We start from the raw sequence: 23,755 nt of genomic DNA, 5'->3' as shown, positions 1-23,755 counted from the left end.
CATAAAAAAAAGATAAAGAAATAAAAATCTGAAGCTTTAACCACCTTAATCGCTTTCAGCCAATAGCGTAGATGTGAACATAATGAAAGCAATTAGAATTAGAAAATGACTACTTATGGTAGCCCTTCATGTCTGTAGGAGATTTACGAATTTTTCACCTCACCCTAATGCAAAGTAAATGATGGTTGTACGTCATGAAGTGTCTGTAGAAATGCGCAATGAACAGTTTAATAGTACTACCTAATTGAGATTAGAGTGTATGTTCTATATATACGTTCATACATATAATGCGTAAAGCATTCTTATCTCAACCACCCACCATTGTAATGTCCTCCGAAATTTTATTTGATGCTATTTCAGTGAGTAGTTGAGTATCAGAAGAATGTATATAAAGTATATACAAGCATTTACTTACAACAAATAGTTCCCCGATTCAATCTCTTTCTCTCTCTCCTATGGCAAATTGTGTAATCCTCGTGTCGAAACACCACTATAACATTGAAGCGACAAATTCGGGGATGTGCCTTGGTCGAAAGCGGGTAGCAAGGGCTGCTTCCACAATGCTATTTACCACTATAATGATTCTGTTCTCTCGTAGTTGAATGGATCGTAATATCGAGAGAAAATATTCCATCTTCTGCTATTTCATCTCCGAATGGGGGCATACTCCTTTCAAGGGTGAGATGCTTGGTGTTGAACACCATAAAGCTGAGCCCCTCGGGCTCATTCAATGTATAAATATTTCATCCCGTTCCCAAAGATAAGGAGATATATCCTTCATGCCAAAAGAGATCCATTTAAGTGCTCTTTATCTGCACGATTTAGTTTTTTTTTGTTCCTTCTTCTCTTTTCCTTTTGCACAAATTTACCAAAATACTTCTCAACTACTAACAGACGAAAACTGGCCACCACGAAAAGCTCTGAATGGTCGGAGGAAAGCTTTGGGTGCAATGGAAGCATCTGAACGGTTAAACTAAATTAAAATCCAAAGCCTTTAGCTTCGGGGGAACTCTACTCCAAATTGTTTTCCAAAGAAAGATAAATGTAAAAAAAAGAAAATATTGTTCAGTTTGTTATAGCTGCAATGCAATCAGCCACATCTTGTTTCTATTGCAGAATCATTGCATTGTTCAATTTATTTTTCTCACAGCGTGTATCAATCGGGAACTTTTTTTTTTACAAGAAAGAGCTTTTAAAAGTAATTTTAATTAATCTTTTATAAAAATTTACAAAGCCATAAAAACTGAAATATTTCTCCTTCTAATTTTTCATTTTTTTTTCTTTTATTTGAAATGTCCGAGATTTTCATAAATATCACAAAAAGTAGGTACCAAACATACATAGATTTTTCATATCCATATTAAATGTAATTAGTGTGCTGACCTTTACCAAATTAGTCAAATGACAAGTTAAATAATTCAGTGTGGCATACAATTAGTGATTTTTTTTTCTTTCTGGACGCCATTTGCATTTCTCTTTTATCATCTGAGATAACTCAGACGAAGGAGCAAAGTCTGGTTCGAGTGTTGGGGAGGTTAAATGGTCGGCAAAAGAAAACAAGATAAGTTGGAAGAGTATCTCCATCATTCTTTATTAAATTTTACCCTTAATTATTCCCAAAGATGCTTTTGCACGAGAAGATTTCTTTTGGAAAATGTTCCACGAGATGGTATCGCGGGAGTAATTGGAGTTCTTTTGCCTCTATAAGAATCCATTTTGGTGTTTCCTCTCTTGAACGCAAATGACGAATAGAAAAAATTGTCTGAACCCGAATGGAAAAAATGTGGGAAACAAGGTGAAGAGGGAACTTAGAATGTATGTATGTAGCTGCAACATAGAAATTCGCATTTTCGTTTTTGTTTCAAAAAATTATTACTTACACGACTGTTTAAATTTTTTTTCATTTCGTTTCGAGCTATTTCTGATTTTTTTTATTTCTCTTAATTGCTAAGAAATTTAAAACTATATGTATAATGATTTAAATTTCATATAAACGAATACATTAACATGCTAAGCCCAGAAGCATACATACATATATGTACATTCATAACGTACTATTGAAACATAATACCCTTCCTGCAGTCGGGTAGTTAAAATGGGATTGATATCACAAAGAAGGATAAAATAGTAAAAAGATTTATATGTACTGTATAGCATTACATACATATGTTTATATGATGACAAAAGTCAATAAAATATTTCTCCATTTGCAGCAAAAAGGAAAATTGTCTTTCATTTTCCAGTGAGACACAAATTCCCAGAGCTTTTATCTTTTCGCGTTTTCCTATGAGATTTTTCCATATAAAGAAAACCAATTCCTGATACAAATGAAACTTCATGGCATTCCGCATATATATGTGTAGTGTGGTATGTATACAAAATTTTTGTACATCATTTTAAGAGCATCTCTGGTGACCTCAATAAATGCCCTAGGGAGGGAAAAGAAAATGTTGTAGCAAATTGCAGGAAAAGAAGAAAAAAACACGAAAATGTGGAATATGTGGAGGAGCCATAGAGGAAGAAACTCAGTCATTAGGGCTACCAACTGCAATTAAAAGTGCTTCATCGATTTTTCTTTGGCAGAGTGTGGATACACACATATATAATATTCGCTTCAATGGGAAATGTACTTCCGATAATGATCTTCCAACGTCCACCCACAAGCTTAATACCAAATGAATTTCAAGTTGTTTTTACTACTCATCAACCCCCCTCCCCATCTCAGTCTATTGTCTGCCATGAGATGCTTTATATAAAAGTTTCCAAACCTCTTCACTGATGTACATAATATTTTATTTTATATATCCATTATATAGATTTCATAACATAAATCATCATTTGTAAAAGATTTTGTGAATGTAAATCTGTATTTACAAATGGGATTTGTAAAAAGGTTGAAGACTGAAAGGCAGAGATTTGACTTGATGTGGAAGCTCACTCTCGCACCATACTGAAAGTGAACGAAAACAATTAGTGGACTTTTTCATCGACTCCCAAGAGACGAAAGAAATCCATTGTGAAGCTGGAAGCACTGAAAGGGGGAGATTAAAGTTAGCAAAAAAGTGACAATAAATTAGCTCCAAGATAAATCAGAAGCCTCTAAATAAGGGAAATTGATTGGAGTAGTGGTACTAAAAGTGAATTCATCGAGATTTCCCAGATGTTTCTCACACCCGAACTTTATATCTTCGCATGTGGAGAGGGTGTGAGCACTTAAAAGGGCAGCAGATTTATGTGATATTCCCACAAAAGACTTTATACACTTTCATCTAAATTTCCTTAACTTTTCCCATTCTCACTCTCACACAGATTTCCATCCTCATATTCTGAGAGGATGAAAATTTTCTCACAATTCGGCACCCATTGCAAAGGAGGTCAACTGCTTGTGCGCTAAAGAAAATTCCTTAAGTTTTGTTGTGCAAGCACTTCTTCGCTACGACGTGACGAGTTTCATGACGAATTGTTTTGTATTATGAATTCAGCAAAATACTATGAAAGGTGCATTCCATCCAACTACATATAGAGGGGTTTTTCTATTCCCTATACCTATGTACCTATATAGCAAAATGCCACTATACTGGAATTTTGTGTTGAAATCTTCATTAAGAGAAATGCTTGAAAATTGTTTGGCTTCAGTTGAAATTTCAAATTATTCTGCTAATGTTTCTTTCACCTTTTTTGTTGATGTGCTTCCCTTAATTTTCCAAGTACTTAATTTTCCTTTCCAACCATGGTTTCCCACCTTTTATTTTGATTTAACCGCCTTTTAACTCGTGGAAAGAGTAATTTCACAATGAGAAAGAAAATCTCTGCAGAGAAGTTATTGATCAATTAAATCTTCCCATAAACACATGGAATTTACAAAAAAATATTTTCAAGAGAGCTTTTTAATATTTTCCCAAGGTAATATGAACAGTTTTCAAAGTTAACACGCAACATATTTGCAGCATTAAAAATATTTTCAGACAAAAAAAAACTTTGAAGAAATTTCCATACCTTAAGATTTTCCTGTAACATCATTTTTCTTTTATAATTATTTTACGGCTCCCCTATAAAACGTGACAAGAAAACGAAAATAAATGTCAATTTTCCTCACAAAACTTCGAGATTTTTTTCCTCAAATATACCCCAAAGCTCGCGCAGGGGAAACACAAAGAAATTACTTTGACAAGTTTTCCTTTTGATTTTTTCTTCACTAATCTCTTATTAATTGTTATTCATTTCTTGCTCCCTACCTCAATGTGACAAATTTTACGCAATGAACAATTCAGCACCCTCGAAAGTCGCACATAAATCTGACACGCAAGTACAAGGAAAAACCATCGGGGGGTGTGCTTAACTTATTTGAAAAACATTAAGGAACAAATTATTTTTATTGCTGAGGAAATTCACGCCACAAGCAAGTCTACATTCCTATTTCCTTTTTCACAACTTTTCTTCAACTTTCACATTTTTTTTTCGTTTGTTTGTAGAGTGAAATATGAAAATGATTGTAATCTACGGTAACATTTGTGTCCTATTGTTGTAATTAGATTTTCAGTTGCTTTTTTCATTATGTTTTGTAGTGACTACAATTTAGTATTCATGAAATTAACTTTTAATAAACTTATGAAAATTTTTGCCCTCTATAATATTCTTTTAGGCTATTAGTTGGTATACCACAATCGTGGCATACCAAGTATTGTAATCGTCGGAGAAACCGACCACCTCGGATCGGGCTCAAACTTGGTATGAGCACGTTTTGGACATCCCACATTACGAAAATGGTGGTGGAAAAAAATTTTTCTCAATCTTTGCCGGAAAATTGTTTTTTTTAACACTTTCTTAACTTCTTTGTATAACGTACATATATTATATAACACCCTCTTTCTTTTCCAACTTTGCTCAATTTAATGTTAAAAAAAAACATTTTATGTACAAATATTTAAATATGTATAGCCAATTACCTATAGCCGTGACCTATATAAAGCAAACATTTGTTGTAAACTAATTTTAAGATTCCAACTTTCATGAATTTTCCGACATTTATTATTGCTGCAACTGAAACTGAATAGATATTCATTTTAATGAGTATCTATGTATGCGCATGTAAATAATTCATAATGGTGTTACAGATGCTCAATTACCCAAAATATACGAAACTGCATGTAATGAATGCATTATTATTTTTGCTTTTAGCCTGTAAATCATAAATTAAAAAATATAATAATAAAATAACTACAACACAAAATAATGCATTGGTCATTGCTGCAATCATCATTATCCATTAAAGTACATTAATATTTTGTTAAAAAAATCAATATTTTCATAATAAAAGCTTTCATGAATTTGTTTTTAATTGCAAAAGAGTAACGAATATGAATTAAAAAACATTTATTGGGGTCTGTAATTTTTTTGCAGACTGTTTCGAAATTCTTTTAAAAACTTTTTAAAGTAAATTTTTAGGTAATTTCTGGAGGAATATTCGTGAGTAGGATAATCCAAATATTGTAAGAAACGGTCTATAAATAAAGAAATATGGAAATGATAAAAAATTCTTTAATGAGTGATTATAAATAATTTAAAAAAAGTATCTTTTCATAGTTTCACCTACGAACTGAAAATTTGTAGTTTTCCCAGAATTTCTCTGAAAAAATAATTATGCCTTTCTCTACCCTAAATTATCTCCATTACTTCCTTTAATTGTCAAATTACTTCGTAGGAGTTTAATTATTTAATGTGACCTAATTCGATTTATTTAATGTAATGAATCACCACATAGGTAATGAAACTGAGCCGTCGAGAGGTAACAAGTCAACGCTTTGCTCCAATTTTTAAAGCAATCACACGGAAGGTATTTTAAGCAATAATTCGTCTGAATTCTGTCTTACATAAAATCTCTTATATTCTTGGTGTAAAATTGATGTACATAAATGACATAAATAGAGATCCATTGTCAAAATTCCAACAACACCAATGCACTATTTACTTTAAAAAGAATACTACTGTATGTTACTCTTTCCAGGAAATCAAGAACATTGTTAAATTGTACTTGCAACTCTGCTGAAAAAGCTTCCATTTCCATTCTGCTTTTAGCATCTTCTCTGCAATGTACAATGCATCTTCAAAAAAAAAAAAACTACTACGGACCACAATTATCTCATTCCTTCTGCTACTTTTAACTCGGTCAGGATATGTTACATGCGTTTAGCAAAGATAGACAAAAGGGTTGTAAACAGAGAAAGAGAATTCAATAAAAAGCATTTTGTAAGCACATCCTAAGGTATTCTTTTGCCAACTATTTATAGCATGTAGTGCAAATTACAATGCAGTATATTCTAAGCTATAAAGAACCAAAACATACATAGCTATAGTAGACTCATTGCAAAATACTCTGAAAACATACAAATTAATTATGCAAATATGTACAAACTGAAATATATCCTGAAGAAGTATTCACACTGAGGGAGAGTCATTATTTAGTAGTGAGTATAAATCCATTATTACATAAAACAGAAGCGAGATAATCATATCACAATGATAAACAATACTTGTGCATTAATTCTTCCCTCCATTCACCAACGTAACACCATTTTGTTTCTATTTAAATAGAACTCTGTTAATGTTGCTGTATACAATATAAGTGTTGTTCAGGATAATAAAGCTATTCTACTAATGAAATCCAATTAAGAACTTCCATGCAATGTAAGTTAGTTAAAGGCTATTATACAATGTTTAGTTTATACTTATATTACCCTAGTTAATAGCACATAGGCCTGCATAAGCTTAAAGAGTTTTTCTCTGTGTTATATTAAATCAAAATATTCAGCAGATAAACACTTTTTAAAAAAAATATGGCTTATGTCAATGGACACTGTATAGTTCTAATTCATCTATATTTCTAATTAAATCCTACTATATTTGTACATAAAAATCCAATAAAGTATTTTTTTTATTGATTATTAGAATAAAGTCACCAAAACTTATTCCAATTTTAGATTTTCGTCCAGTACACAATATAAAAAAATTAACATAAAAAAACAATTCCATCGAAATAATGCCCTAAATTCAGCCCCTATACGGCCTTTCACCAAAGTATCTTATTGAAAATCCTCTTCACCACCTTCCGTGAAAAGCAAAATCGTCAGCAAAGTATAAAACTTTTCGGCACGTGTGTGGAAAAAATATCCCAAAAAGGTTGGGATATGAATTTTTTTCAAGTTTATTTTAATCTTCTTTCGCTCATTCCTTTCGCATACAGCTCGAAGATGAGAAATGCTGAGACAACCTATTATTTCTCAATATGTGCACCAACTACTTAGGTATGCATATTGAGGAGATAGTTGAAGAGATATGAATTTGCAATATTCAAGAACATGGAAATAAGCTCTCTTTATATGACTCATTTTACCAATGATTTCTTTTACCGAGCTTCGCAAAAAAAAAAATCTGAATGATTTTATGACAATCATCTTTTATGAATTCATGCATAAAATTGCACAACTTATAAAAATGACTCAATTTCAACGAGAAGAATCTCTGTCAGCTTTTCTTCGATACCCTTTAAAAATATCTAACTTTGAATATCAAAAGGGTTTGATATTCAAAGTTTTAAAATATTATTCTTACATATTTTCGTTATGTGCTGTATGCTATGTATGAAAAATATTATTTAATTCGTATATGGTAACCAAACTGTTGCATATTATTCTCCTCTCAATGGATCATTCAATTTGTTTACTCAAAAAATATTACTTGAATAAACGATATTATGATATTTATTTTGCTTTTTGCATGTTTTTTTTCATACACTTTTCCTGAATAAATAAAATGTCACTGAATGCAAAAAAAACTTAATTTGTCACCATTATTTATTTACATACGTGTATGTAAAAATGTCATGATGCTCGGAGAACACAGGTAAAAGTGTAAACAAGAAAGAAAATATTTATTTGCAATAAATTCAACACTTGTGACAAATTGCTTTTTTTTCATTCAGGTGCAGAGTGCACTGCAGTATACTATCTATACTAATTCAGTGGTTCAAAGATAAATAAAACTCTATTCCTATAAAATTTACTTATTTACAATTTGAATAAACAAAAACAACAATATATTTATGTGAAACGTGGAAAAGTTTAACCCGTTTAACCCTTAGTTTAGCAGATTAGTAGAGAAACAAATTGAAATTATTTTTTATTAGTTTTGACACTAGTATTTAAAAATTCAAAAACTTTATTTAAATCCCCTAATTTTAATTTATCATTTTTACAGAAATCATTTTAAAAAAAATTGTCATCAGTCGGAAGCTTTCCTCCTCCTACGCCACATTTTCAAAAAAAAAGAAAACTTCGAAGTCATGTAAAAGTTGCAATAATGTTTGACGTAAATGAAACCTAATTTTCCGGATAAAACAAAGTTTACTTTGTAATATTTTAAATTTAATTTTAATTAGATTAATTAATTTTATATTATATTTCTATTTTCCTAAATACGCTAGTAAACTTTTTGACCACAATTAAATTTTCTATGTACGGAAGACGGGGTAATTTGGCCACTTTGGCAAAGTCATTAATGGGAATATCTCAAGTATGGTAAATGCTAGAAAATCCATTTCTCCACAGTTTATACTCCCCATAGAGATAATCAATCGTACCAAGTTTGAGGAAAATCCGATCATTAGATTTTCTTTTATTTGATAAAAATATTTTTTTCACTTTTTCAAGTGCTTTTGGCATTTTGAATCTACGTAATTTTCGAAAAATTTTTAACACTAAAAAATTAACTTTTAAGCCATTAAGGGTCATTAATCCATCATAAACACGATAGTGACATCCATTTTCCGATATCTCAAACAGATTTTCCTGTGGAAATGGTTTTTTCCGGAAAATTGGAGTAGGGTAATTTGGCCACTTGAGTTTTTCCGGCACATTTTCCGACGCACATTTAAGATATTTATTGTGGTTGTGCCTTTTAATGTTTTCTTACAGATTAAGCAAAGTAGGATAAAAAAATTTTATCTAAAAAAAGAAATTTACGATAATTTGAAAAATGGCCTTTTTTAGACTTTGCCCGTTTATGGTTCAGAAAATGTTAAAGTTTGAGGCTCTGTTAAATATTTTTATCTGGCAAATTACTGGAAATGAATCTTAGATAAATAACCTATCTTCCAAAAAAATAATCGAAAAAATAAATTTTTTTATTGTTCAAAAATTTTCATGTTTAATAATTTGTGCGCCAAAGTGTCCAAATTACCCGTGCTCGGGGTAATTTGGACACTAAGCTAAGGGTCCAGGAGATTGGAAAATTCACCCATTTCTCATCGAGATAGAGAAAAGTGTTATATGGGAAAGTTGTAGGCCGGAAAATTTCCTACAAAATAGGGCTATTTGGTTTTCTTCATACTACCATACTTGCTTGATATATCCCAAAAACCGCCAAAGTGGCCAAATTACCCCGTCCTCCCCTACATACATGTCATCTGTCCAGTTTTAAATTATATATTTTAATATCTATGATTAAACACTGACGAAAACTCAAAAACTAATTCAAAACTCTTGGTCTTATGTAATTTACAATTTAGCCGAAATAAAGAGACCTTTTCCACGTAAGTGTGCAATATATTTAAAAATAAAACGATCCTGTAATTTAATTAAATTCCACAGAAATTGGATTACGCAGACTTTCACTAATGAAATTCCTTATGAAAACCATTGAACTGTTGTGAGTTGTATAAAGAAAATATTAGGTAGTTATATATATTGGGAGCAGCAAACCTTTACGGCAAATTGATTTTCACTTTATACCATTCATCTCACACAGCCCTTTTTCCTCTCAACTCATCTTCAAAAGTGCACCGGATAATGCAATTCAGGATGGTATAGAGGAAATTTGTGGAATTTGCTTAACTAAAGTGAACTGCTTGGGGGTGGTGTGTAGTCATGCCTGATTTATTCTAAGGATGAATAGGGTCGGTAGGAGGTGGTGGCATTACGAAAAAATTATAGCCAAACCAAACGAATATTTTCCCAAAGTACATCCCCAAGAAAATAGATTTTGTCATTTTAAGGTCAGCTAGTTTTATGTATTTTTCGTATTTTCACGACACATTACATACATATTGCAAAAGGATCCATAAAAAAAGTTCAATGCCAAATAAGTCTTCAGGAATTTGGTGAAAATTTCTATTGGCGCAACTTCAAATTCTTTAGGATTTTCAATAACTAAGCGTTAGGTTTCTTTAATGATGTTCTTAAGTAACATATAGTCTATCATTTCGATTTTCCTTCATGTTTTGGAAATGGGTAGTTAATCAAACGTCTACATTATTATACAATTCTGTGTAGAGCTCTAACACCAGAGAATGGCAAACACCTCTGGAGGTGAAAATAAATTGAAAATTTATTGGGGAAAAATACACTAAATTTTGTAAAGTAGGTACCTGTGTGCAGAGAAGAAGAAGAGAATTCACGTGGACTATGTGTACAGTCAGATTGAATTTCATGCAATGACGAACACAACAGGGGTTAATAAATTCAAATGCATTGTGCACGAAGTGGGTGGAAGGGTTTTAGACAGACGATTGGTGTAAATAGGAAGAGACAGGAAATTGTATTGAGATACAGAGAGCAAATATTTTCCGCATTTATCATTCTGTGCTTTCGTCTTTGCCCAAATGCAATTGAAAACCACCCTTCAATACACGACAGAAAGTAATTTGTAGGGGGTGAGAGATGGAATTTCCTCCATTGTGGTGCATAGCAAAGTGTCACGTACTTCTGTATACCCACCCGGTTTTGCCTTCTTTACAAAGAATCTCCAACTTTTCTGGGAAATGTAATACTAAAGTCCGCAGTGTCATAAAATAGCAACGGTATTGTCACGTCGGTCTTATACATTGTATGAGATTTCGTGATTTCATTTGTTGATCTTGCAATGGGGTGTATGTGTGTTCATACTTATCTATATAATAAAGAAAGGTCTCTCTAAAATTTCGTTCCTGTTCATCTATGCATTTCTACACCGTTGGTCCGATCGCGATGAAATTTGGTACAGAGACTCCTGATACCAGGCGGTTTTTACCAACGACATTCATTTTCCCCCCAGAGCCCCCCTTCACATAGCCCCCATATAAAATTCATGCTTTTTTGACTACTTTTTGAATTCGGCGCCATAAATGTTGTGTGAAATTCACTTTTTCTCTTTGAAATATCTGTTGGAGGTTTTTGCGTGGCCCATCTTCTTCTTCTTCTTCTATATAATAAAGAAAGGTCTCTCTAAAATTTCGTTCCTGTTCATCTATGCATTTCTACACCGTTGGTCCGATCGCGATGAAATTTGGTACAGAGACTCCTGATACCAGGCGGTTTTTACCAACGACATTCATTTTCCCCCCAGAGCCCCCCTTCATATAGCCCCCATATAAAATTCATGTTTTTTTTTGACTACTTTTTGAAATTGGCGCCATAAATGGTGTGTGAAATTCACTTTTTCCCTTTGAAATATCTGTTGGAGGTTTTGTGTGGCCCATCTTTCTTCTTCTTCTCTTCTATATAATAAAGAAAGGTCTCTCTAAAATATGGTGTCTGTTCAGTTATGCATTTCTACACCGTTGGTCCGATCGCGATGAAATTTGGTACAGAGACTCCTGATACCAGGCGGTTTTTACCAACGACATTCATTTTCCCCCCAGAGCCCCCCTTCATATAGCCCCCATATAAAATTCATGTTTTTTTTTGACTACTTTTTGAAATTGGCGCCATAAATGGTGTGTGAAATTCACTTTTTCCCTTTACATTTTTTTTTGATATTGATAAGTGCATGCTTCATCACAATTTTTCTCTTTCTAAAACTTGCGCGAAGCGCAACAAATCCCCGCGAAGCGGGGCGAGGTAAATTGGAGCGAAGCGACAATTTACCTCGTTATGTATAAAAGGAGGAAAAGGCTTGAAAATGTTGTATATTTTATGCGTTAGTGGTACTAAATTCATTTTCTAAATACTGCTTATCTTTCCTTAAACATTAAGCTTTAACTTACCAAGCTGTGCTTCGTATAAAATGGAAAATTGACGCCTTTTTTTGACTTACTAAAATCAAGAGAAAAGAGGTGAATATAGGACCTAAATGGGAAAGGCTTTTAATTACCCATATGTCGTTTTTGTCATAATTTTTTGTTATAGCAAAAATTATTATTATTATTTATTCAATATTTAATTAGGTGCTAGCAAAAATTAAAACAATACTGCGGAACTATACTGTTTTATATCTTTAAACTCTCTCACACAATTGCTTAAAACTGCAGAGTCCTTTGGTCCAACTTTAGTTCATGAAACTGCTTCATGTATGATACAAAAGCAATGAAATTTTATCATCATCCCTATGAAAATACAAGCCAACATTTCTGTACTTTTCTATGGTATTTTCACAGCATATGCAAGTACCATTCCATTGTGGAGTTTAGAGATGTTCACCATATCTATTTATACGGGTGTAAACCATACTGAACTTCTACATATATAAAATTTTATTGAACATACTTTATACATAATACATAGGAATATGTACAATGTAAGAATAATCATTTAAATTTTCTTTTTTTTTAATAAACATTATTTTAATGCTAAAAAAAATATTATAATAATTAGTAAACGATAGGGAAAATCAAGAAATACTTCAATATTCGCAATATTTATATTAGAATATCTAAGATTTTCAATTACAAAATAATTCGTATATACCTGCATACATATTAGAAAATTCAAAAAGCCTATAAAGGTACATATGCCTAATATATCTACATAACAAATCTCATACTGTGAGCTTTTCCAAGTACGGAACACTTCAGCTACAAAATTTCTGCCTTCTTGTCATGCGACATGAATCACAGGAAATTTATCTCCATCAACTTTTCAAATAGAACCTTGCTCTTGTCATATTCTTTGCATATTGATAATACAAATTCACTGTCAGTGATAGTGATTGAGAGGCAACAATTCTGCGTGGTTGGATTTCTTTTATTTGTACCAAAGTGCCACTCTGGATTTACATTTCAAATTTTGAGTGGACACAAAAAAGGAAAGATGTATAAATAGGAGATTTAGGGTACATTTCAAGGCAAGGAATTTACGCGCAAATTCATTCAAACAACTTCATTCAATATACAAAGTGCGTAAAATGTTATATACAAACATACATAGAAACTTTTATTCAAGTGCTTTGATTTTGACCAAATGAGCTATAATTTGATTGGAAATTTCTTCTCTTTATCAAACGCAACGTACATAAGTTTCTAACTAAATACGTCATAATGTAATCCACAGTGTAATTCTTTTCGATGAAAATTGGCACACAGGTTGTGTTTATAACCTCAATAACAACTCACAGAAAGAAATTGAAGACGCACGAATAGGCGTCGTATGCAAATGTTTTTCTTATTGTTATCTTATGCTGTATTTTGATCCCATCATCGAGATGGAGCGTGTTGGATAAAAAATTCAATTGTTACCACCTCACATCGCGCGTAAATGTAAAATGTTCGATGAAAGAGAAAATTTCCAATAAATATTTATCTGTACATCATTAAAAATTCTCGAAAAAAAACCACCCCTTTTGGATATTTCGAGTAAAACACAGCGCCAAAGAGAAGGTACGTTCGGAATAAATTTCATTTCCCAATAAGCTTTTTTTTATACAATAAATTTACAACATTATGCTGTTCTCATTTTTCCCTGCAAAAAAATGTTTAGTGATCAATATCTTCTGAAATATTTGTTTGGCTTTTATATCCTTCAATGAGATTTGAACTTTTTAAATTTTTTTGCAGGTCCTTAAAGGAAGAAAAGTTTTCTGTATGTTGGAAAATTGCCATATATCTAAGGTACATAAAAACCACATTTATCAAATTAAGACCTTTTTACTTCTTCTCCTGTTTCAGACTTTCTGGCGGCTGCCCAGTTAGATTTTTCCGGCTTTTCTACTTTACAATCCTGATTACCACGCTTGCTACATACATATATATCATCTTGTCTTATATATCTATTTGATCCCAAACCGCCAAGTTTCGTTACTCCGCACAAGCCATTTGCAAAAGAAACATAAATTGTTCGACCTACTTTGAATATTCTGTTTTATTCACCTTCAAGATATTTTACAGAGGTCATACTAAATTTAAGAATTTTTTAAAACAAATTTTGATGGATGAAAAACCAATGACCGTGTATGTCAATAAAGAGAGAAATATTAAATTCCACAAACAAAATTGAGTCTCCAATAAACTATTATTTGCAATTTTGGCCATTGAGGAGGTAAGATTGCACAAATTACAAGGATGCTCTCAATTTGCCATCCCATTTTGCAGAACAATCAAATTGCGTTTCCAATTCCTGATCCAATGGGGGTATATAGCAATTTGTGAAGCAGAATATATCAGTCACAAAACTATAGGTCTGTGTGGGGGTATTGAAGTGGTGAGAATGATAAATGGGAAATGCAGCAGAAAAATGCACACAGACACTTTTCAATGTAATTGCGGAAATTGAAGTGAAATTTTCTACCCTATTTCCCACCATTGACACTTAATCAACAAGATAATTGACTGATGCGAAGAAACGAATTGAAAGCTTTTTTGCCTCACCGTCCTCTTAATCAATGATTACGAGCAATTTTCGCACGATGTCATGGGGCGCCCTGTGGCCACTTTGCGAGTGCCAAAGTTCCCGATTGAGAACATCATGGGGGGTGCTTGTTGTTGAAGTGGAGGGAATAAATGGGGAAACTTTCATCGATACGGTGGAATTCCTCACAGAGCATGGTGTTCTAAACATAACAAAGTTATATTGTAAATTTTGCTTCTAAGAAGGGAACTTCCTTTGCATTTAAATTGTCCAATTCTTTGGCCATTGTTGGTCTGGTTTACTTTTCAACATCATAAAAATCAATGTTTCTCACCTTTCGAATATTTCTAATGGAGAATATAAAACTGAAAATATATAAATTCATGCTCAAGCATAATTTGCTTGCAATTATGCTTCGCAGTAACCCTATATCTATCACAAATCTTTAAGTAATTAAGTATAAATTAAATTTTCCTACATATCGCTCTTTGAAAATAAAATCTAGTTTAATTTCCAACATTTCTATTTAAAGTTCCTGAAAGCTTAAAGTTCATTCTGACATTGTGGATGAATTTACCTGAAGGTTGGGGTGTAGGTTAAAAGATCATTTTACAGTCCATGGAGATACTCTGTTGGGACTTTGAGGTATTTTCCTTTCACTTGTACGCAATTTTTATTTTCCCACCAAAGAATTATGAATTGCGACGAATGATGATTCTAAAGCCACCTCACATTCCATGAGACGTGACCTGTGTACAAAATTTTAAATATTTTGAGGGTGGTGACTGATGGAATGTTCTCGCTTGAGCGGTGAGGGGATGAAAAGTCTGTGGGGGTTAAAATGAATTATATGGTCGTGATAGCCCAAAAGAGTTGGCATCATTTTTTTGTCACATATCTCTCTAAAAATTGTATATAATTTTCAGTAAAAAATATTTTTTTCTGGAACTCTTCAATAGTGTTTGATCTACAAAGTACCTAACATTATGCAATTTATCACAAAGAAATACTCCAGTCCAGAAATGTATACATAAGTTTATTGACTGTAAGTTTAAGGCCAAATTGAAAGCTTCTTATAGGGCGATCAATATCAAGGGGAAGAGAAGTTACTTTGAGTGGTCATCGGCCATGAAGTGCTTTTCCATTCAATGTATAGAACTTTCCCAAACATCTTGACATTAATTGGAAGTTGTGAGGTGATTAATCCTATTCAGAAAGTGTCAAGGATCCTTCTTTGCTCGATTTATTCTTAAATAGGTAATTCATTAATAATTTTCAGAACTTTTCCTTTGATAATTTTACGGTTGTGTTGAGAATAAAATTTATTTAATGAATTAAGGGAATAAGAGAGAAAATATAAATTAAGATTAAAGTATGTAGATAAATTAAATTATGCATAATGTTACTTTAAATTATTTGAATACCTATGAATGTATTTGAATACCTTTGTAATTGTATATCATATATCTTAATGCAAAATATAGAATGCTATATATAATTACATAGCATTTACCATACGTATTAGAACAGGCGATATATGGAAACTTTCATAATACATTGAAACCTGAACTGTGGCTTTGAACTATCTTATGAATAGTGTTGAGTCAAACAGCCAAAGGGTTAGGAGACTAAAATATTCTCTGTAACAATCGGCCTTTCATATCCTGAATATTAGTAGGTGTAACAGCTGAAATATAGATACTTCAAACATATACCTAATGCAATTACGTTCAACTGTTTTTACCTGAAAAATCGTTTTCTTATTTAGAAGTTAGACTGAAACTTCTGCAAGAAAAATACTTTTATAAAAAAATCTAAGAATGAAAATGAATAAACTCCTTAAGGAATTATCTTTCTACCTACATAATTCGAAACATTAGAAGCACAATACGATACTTTGCTGACAATATAAATTCAATTTTTCACTGAATTGAATACAAAATATCCTTGGGAAATTCGTTCTTTGCACCACTCTTCCATTTATAGATTCCATTTAGCCCTAAAAGGCGTAAAATAATTGGAATGCCCAGATGGAAATTCAATTGAAAATTATTTCTCTGTTGGTGGCAGCCAAAGGACAATTTGCCTGAGGGATGTTGGGAATGCCGAAGAGATGGTGTGCAATTTAAATATTAAAATACAGTATAATTGGATGTGTAAAAGTTTTCCACGAGAGACCCCCATGGTGACGACAGTAAAAATCCCTCCGGCGACAGAGTATTACATTCCCGACACGCCTTTCATCCGTATAGGACTCGCTCTCTTCTCTCCCGGCTTTTACCCGCGACTTTTATGACAATCCACAACGCCCACTTGACAATTTATGAAGGATATCCCTCTTACTTGTCTCATATCCATATATAGCACCAAGTACATAGCATTATACATTATACATATTACCCCCTCTACTATGAGGGGAATACTTTCCTTTTTGGTGCTTAATGAAAAAGTTGTGTCTTCTCAAAGGCGAAGGATTCTTTTTCCTTTAATCTTCAAAGCGATTATGGGAAAACTTAAATTGGGGATTGTGCACCTTGAGTTGGAAGAAAAATCAGATGGAATTATTGGATTTTCGCTTTTTTTGTTATGTAGTATGGAATGTGAAGAGGAAAGTTTTAGGAGGGATGAAGATGTCGAAAACGTTGATAAATTCTCGGATATTTGGTGTAAATTTCGCTTATCATTCTAACATGGCATTTTATCCTGTCGTGCTGTATTAAGCTCTTGTGTATCCTTGTTTTGTTTCTCGTTTCCTGTGCTCATCTCCTGCCAGAGGGTTTCTGTGGCTTCATGAGGAATGACGATGGTTGACTTCTTATTCATGCGATCCTAAAAGCTTTGCTTCTCCTTAGCCTCATATGTAGTAAGCTCTATATTTGGTCTGTGGGTATCATCGTATTTTGATGCCTGCATACATAAACTCCACAAACACCCCCCCCCCCCCCCCCCCCTAAAAAAGGAGTATTCATAGAGAATAAGAATGGCAAAAAAAAGTATTGTGTATCAAAGGATGGGCAAATCATCATCGGAAATGGCATTACATCCCTCACATGCTATGATAGCAGAGATACTGCTTTAAATAAAAAAAAAAAAAGTCGAATAACTTCACCTAAGCATGGATCACATCACCCTATAAGGTGCTGAAAGAAAAAGCTGAAAAAGAGCAAGAAAAAATGGCATGAAAGACAGGCCCGGATGTGGTGGATTGATACATCAGCGTGACACGGCAATTGATCAATCGAAAAATACGAGGGTGGTTGCATGATGGGTTAGGGGTGTCGTTGCGTACATATATAGAATGTGTTCCACACAGAAGAAAAGCTTTTTCCAATAACTCGCTATTGTTAGGCACTTTTGACACATAATTCCATTTTTCTCAACTTTCACCTTCCAGCACATTTTATTTGCTCTGAAAAAAAAAAACAGCCCCAAGGAATCATTTCCTGTTTCGTTTTCTTTTTTCTACTTCATCTTCCACAATTCCAATATGATTCATCTTTCCACGCACTTTTATATGCTCCAACAATAACATAAAAAAATATTGAAAATATAGGTACACATTGATCTTTCAATGCGTGGGAGATACTCCTTTAGGGGTCTCATTTATTATTTCTCAAATACCTTTAGGATTCCTCAAAAAGGGATTGATAAAAGCAAGAGCTTTTCTAACACTTCAATGAAAGCTCCCTTTTGTCACGCGCTCTTCAAACGAACAGCATGAAAAGATGAGTCAATTTATCTATTATTTAGCAGATTTTGCTCTTTGCTGTACAGATAATGCCAAGATTTATACTGTGAGAACCGCAACAATGCTTAAAGTGTCACAACATTTAGGGAAATCATAAAAATTACTCACCAACTTTTCATAGTGGCCAAGGGTTTTTAACTGGCGCATTTCTCATTCTCATTTTCTCTTTTTACTCTCATCAAGACCGATTACTCGTTCATTTTTATTACAATGTCCTCATTTTGTCTACTCGAGCGTCTGTCATTCAATTTTCTTGGATTAATAATTAGCATCCAACAAGAAGGATTCTTGGTGTGATAGCTTGAAATTTTACCAGCAAATTTTTTAATTCGACGGTAAGACAATTTAAAAATATTTGTGCTATTTATTAAAAGCATTCTTTTTAAATATTTTTTTAATAAATCTTTTTGGTCAAATTTTAGGTTAAAATTAATAAATTTGCATTATAATGTGAAATATTACTTGTGGAACATTTTGACATTGAGAAGTCACAACAAAATTTTCCACTATTTCGGCCCAATTTTAAAATTTCACTGATGTGGGACATGAGATGGTGTCATTAAGGCGACCTAGAAAAGCATTTTTGCATTTCCGAATAAACAAAGCAACTTTTACACGAAAAAGTACTTGAATTTTCCCTCACAAAAGCGAAAGCTTGAAAAATGTAAAACACAGATTTTATAAAAAAGGAATATCTAATCCTTCCTAAATTGCATAGTGGAGCGGAAAATATATAGGAAAAATAGAAACAATACGAATTAATTCATAGGTCAGAGTCCAACGCAGAAAGTTTCCTTGCATTTCGGCGGACTGTGTTTTGCTATTTAGGTGCTTTTACTTTTACCTCCCCCACCCAATATATTCGAATGGCTGAACGGAATTTGCATGCCACACAAAAATGAGAATAAGATATGCATTAACAACATTCTCCACTAGATACTTACCCTTCCGTTGCGACATTTTCGTGGGGCTCGACCGACTCGACGATGCATTTGCATTTGGGCGTTTCCACCTGCTTTCCTAAAGTTACAAATTGCTCGTGAAAAAGATGAAACACTCAACATATTTGCCTATGCCTTCATAGAGATATGTATGTATATATATATAGTGAGCTTAATTACATATGTTTTGTCTTCTTACATTTAATTTTCCGAGAAGAGACCAACACTGTGGCGCATTCGTGCCACTGAATGATAATTTTCTTAATATTGCAGCACATTCTTTTCACAATTTCTATGTTTTTTTAAGAAATTTAAATTAAATTGCTATGTATGTCACACGTAATATTTATTCATTACTATAATTTTTATTATTTCTCTGTAAATTAAATTAATTTTAAATAATATATCCGTTTCATAAATAAATCATAATCTTACGCCAAAATCCATTGAAGAACAATAGATTAATGTCAACTAAACATCAATGAAAAATCTCAATTTCACATTTCAATACGAACCAAATATTGACCCAAATTCCCCTCCTAAAATTTCGCACGCAAAACCAACTGCAAGATACTTTGAGCAAGGTCTTTTGCATAATTAATTTTGATTTATTCGCCCTATTTGCTTAAATTTACAAATGATGTGTAATATCACGATGGTGGCCAAACAAAAAAAAATTGTAGGATATTATGTAATCATGTCGTTGAACGTGGGAGGTGGGTTTGTGGTGAAGAAAAAAAAAACGAAGAATCTTAAGGAACCCAGAAGAAAATTTCCTTATTGAATGAAATCGATACAGAATTACAGCTCCAAAGCCCAATAAATTTATGCGAAATCCCTTAAGGGGAGAATGGGGGAAAGAGAGAAAGATTGAAGTAGGTACAGCCGAAGCTAAACTCATTGATTTTCCCAACAGCAAACATTGCAAAAATCCTGCATTAAGTTCCCCAAGCAATTTACATACATCCCACCCATTTTCTTAATTAAGCCGGAGGATTTTGATGACTACGGTTTTAGCCTCATTCCGTGGTTTCTGTAGCCAAAACTCTCCCCACCGTCGTAGTACTTAATCCCTGACTTTTGGGGATGTTCCAGAACAACGCAGTAACAATTATGTACATACATTCAGAGTGATTAGACAAAAAAAGAGAAAAAGAAATAATCCTCAATAGAAAATGATTGATTTTTCTTTCAATTCCCTCCCTTATTCGCGTGATTTCCTAACACTCTGTATGGATTACGTAAATTCGGGGAAAAAGTTCAAAATTTCATCAGCTTTTGGCGCTTTTTGGCTACGGGCCAGTTACGGCGATCTAGCTATATGTAGGAAAATCCACCAAAAGCGAATATGAAAATTTTAGTGAAAAGCAAATGTTATACAATCTATGGGAACGAGGGGGGGGGGATTGGATGATGCGCTTCCGCCACAATGTGTCCACCCACTACAAGACTCAAGACGCCATAATATGAATTTTACATAAAATGGGATACGTCGGATGTAAATATACATATAGAAGTACTTAAAAATCGCTGAGTATTTATCATTTCCCACACCCTAATGTCAAACTTTACACAAAAGACCTTGTTGTGTACCAAGAGATTGTGCTTTAAGAGGGATTCTCAACAAGTAAATTAATTGGGAATGATTGATGCCAAGATAAAATAACTCTGCAGATGAGATTGTGAAAAATTTTCCGCATTTGAGAATCTTCATTATCCCATTTCTTCGAAAAAAAAAATCTATATATAGGTTTTTTTATCATGTTGTTATTTTATAGCTCTTCATTAATTTGAGATATGCTTATAAGTTTTTAACCCTTTGAGGATGTTCTTTAGATTGTAATGAAAATTTCATATTTTGTAAAAGTAGGTAGTACCTATTAAATCAATTATAATTTAAAAAACTTTTTTTTTATTCAAAATTTGCTTTCATGTAATGTTCAAAAAAAACAAAGATCTTTTGTAAAATTTTGTGGTGGAATTCAAAATACCATTTTCACTGAACACTACAGTCGAAAACAATGTGCAAAATAGAGAGTGCGGACTTTGAAGTATGTTGATAAACCATAGTGCGAAATTACAAATGTTACGTTTTCACTCGAAAGCTCCTCTATGTAGAAATAAATACACAAACTAAAAGCACTTGTCGTGGAATGACGGTAACAATTTTAACCATATTAAAGTAGAGAAGAGAGTTATTGTACAGAGTGAAATTAAACTTACAATAATAAGGTACCTTACACATTAAATTTTAATTGATTTAATGATGTGAATTTGAATATATCGTCGTTTATGCTGTAAAGGGAAAACATTGTTAGAATATTCACATTTAGGTAAATATTAATAAAATATAGGTAGTTACATACCTACATATATAGTGAAACCAATATTACTTCAGAGAGAAAGTAAATGTAGTTTAATTAAAGTCTATTGGTATAAATTGAGATTTCCTTTAAAAAATAAATTAAATTTGAAACAAATAAATATTTTGATTTAAAATAAAAATCTTTATATTATTTCCGAGAAAAGAATGAAAAGAGTTCTAGAACTTTTTCACATTTCCTTAAGCGCACAGATAAGACTGCGATTAAATCAACTTCTTTTCATACTTAAACCTTAATGGGTGAATAAAAGATTCAAAGGCAACGATAACACGCAGACGTTGTGGGAGTTGCTTCTTCAAGCGTGCTAGCCCAAGGAAAATTTTCTTCTAGAATTTTCATTCAAAGATTAATTTTTTTACCAAGAATATTTGGTATTGACACGTGTGTGGAATACCAAGCAATGCTAGGCAATAAAAGTTAAATTAAAACATTACAATGCATCATTTTTTTTTCTTTCGGAGCACAGAGAGACTTTATGTGATTATTTTCAAAAGACGATGCCGTATCGTGCAACAAATTAAGTAAGGTCATAAAATGAAGGAGGTTCCATAATGCCATCATGATCTGATAGTCGGTGGGAAGTCATCAAAAAGTGTTGAAGAACACGAATTGCACCCCCCAAACATCTCATATTCTCATCAATTCGCTCTTCCATTGCGCCATTTCGGGGAACTTTTGTCAAACCCCATAGACACTGTATCTCTAATTCATGAAAACGACCTCCTTTGGCGTCCTTGTCGAAAATTATATAAAATGAGGGCACGTTTGGAACATTAATTAGTTACTCTGGAATCAGACACGCAGAGTGAGAATTTTCTTACATTATTTCAATCTTGATAACTTCAGCAGCTTCTCGTTAAATTGTCTCTCTATTCGCTCCGATCGAAAATATCTAGAAGAATCATTTACGCTGGTACACAATCGAGAGTTTCGATGATAGTACTTTTGGGGTAATAAAAGCTGAAGCACGTTCTACATTGGGCAGAATTTTGTGTTGTATTCTTTGAAAGGGAAGACTGGGAAGGCCTATTTAAATGGGAAAAGACTAAAATAACTCGATGGAATTTTCACGCAATTTACAACCAATCTTCTGTGTTCTTAACGTAATTGCTCTGCTCATACAGGTGAGCTTTCATTTTATTCAACAAATTAAATATTTGAAATACAAAATATTAAAAAAAAATAATACATAACTTTCCACGTTAGATAGAAGAATTTCATACAATATAAATATTCTCACTATGTGTAGCAATTCAATTATAACCGTAGTCACTGCAATTCAACTGCAAATGTGTGAAATTCTATTTAGAAATTCAATAGAGAAATTCCTTCTATATAGTTCTCGGGGTGTAAGTGAACTCATTTACTAACCCAGCCAGTAGTGTGGTGGTACTTTTTGAACTCCATCCAACACCCACAAAAGGTGGATGTTAAAATTGAATGGACTCCAGCGAAGTGCCAAAAATGCATCCCACATCCACTCCCATGAGGATTCTCTGCTGTGCGGAGAATGAATCTAGCACCAGCATTCCACATAAGCACATAACTGCTTGACAATCAATTTGCGGAGATTCGTCTATAAGAGTAATATATCAGGAATTCTGGGAAGAATCTCAAGGTACCCACATACAAGATCGATGATCTCATCAGACCACGAGAACCATTAAATTGTTCTAATATACGTTCACATCGTAACACAATCACGCTAATGATCCTTGAGCACAAAAGAACTTTCCACAGAGTCTTCATTCATTGATTTCCATCTCACTCATTTCTCTTCCGGATAATTCTCGGAAAAATTTGCTTCTCAGACTCACGAAATCCTTACATTAAAAAACATATTTAAAGAACAAAAGCAAGTATAGTTCACATTAGCATAAAAATATGTATAAAAAGCTCACGTAGGGTAGGAAAAAAGCTCACACGGATTTTCATTAAATGCTTAAAATTTGCTCAAGATTAATTATTCATAAGTTATTCAATCCGATTTTTCCAGACAATGTAAAATTTCTCTTTTCACATACTACACGATTAAAATAAACTTATTAAACGCAAATTAAAAATTTTTCATTATGATATTAATTTAAACGC

At 32.8% G+C, this 23,755-nt stretch overlaps 1 long non-coding RNA gene across 1 annotated transcript; it reads left to right on the top strand.

Annotated features, from left to right (window-relative positions):
- Positions 1-13,535: 13,535 nt before the first annotated feature.
- LOC129792913 (uncharacterized) lies at positions 13,536-13,990 on the top strand. Its single transcript, XR_008750855.1, has 3 exons — positions 13,536-13,624; positions 13,802-13,826; positions 13,913-13,990. It is a non-coding gene; the product is annotated as an uncharacterized LOC129792913 (long non-coding RNA).
- The last annotated feature ends 9,765 nt before the right edge of the window (positions 13,991-23,755 follow it).

The sequence above is a fragment of the Lutzomyia longipalpis genome, chromosome 1, assembly GCF_024334085.1.
Source record: "Lutzomyia longipalpis isolate SR_M1_2022 chromosome 1, ASM2433408v1".
Lineage (NCBI taxonomy): Eukaryota > Metazoa > Arthropoda > Insecta > Diptera > Psychodidae > Lutzomyia > Lutzomyia longipalpis.
Note: the sequence above shows the minus strand (reverse complement) of the source record. Positions and strands in the feature narration are given on the sequence as shown.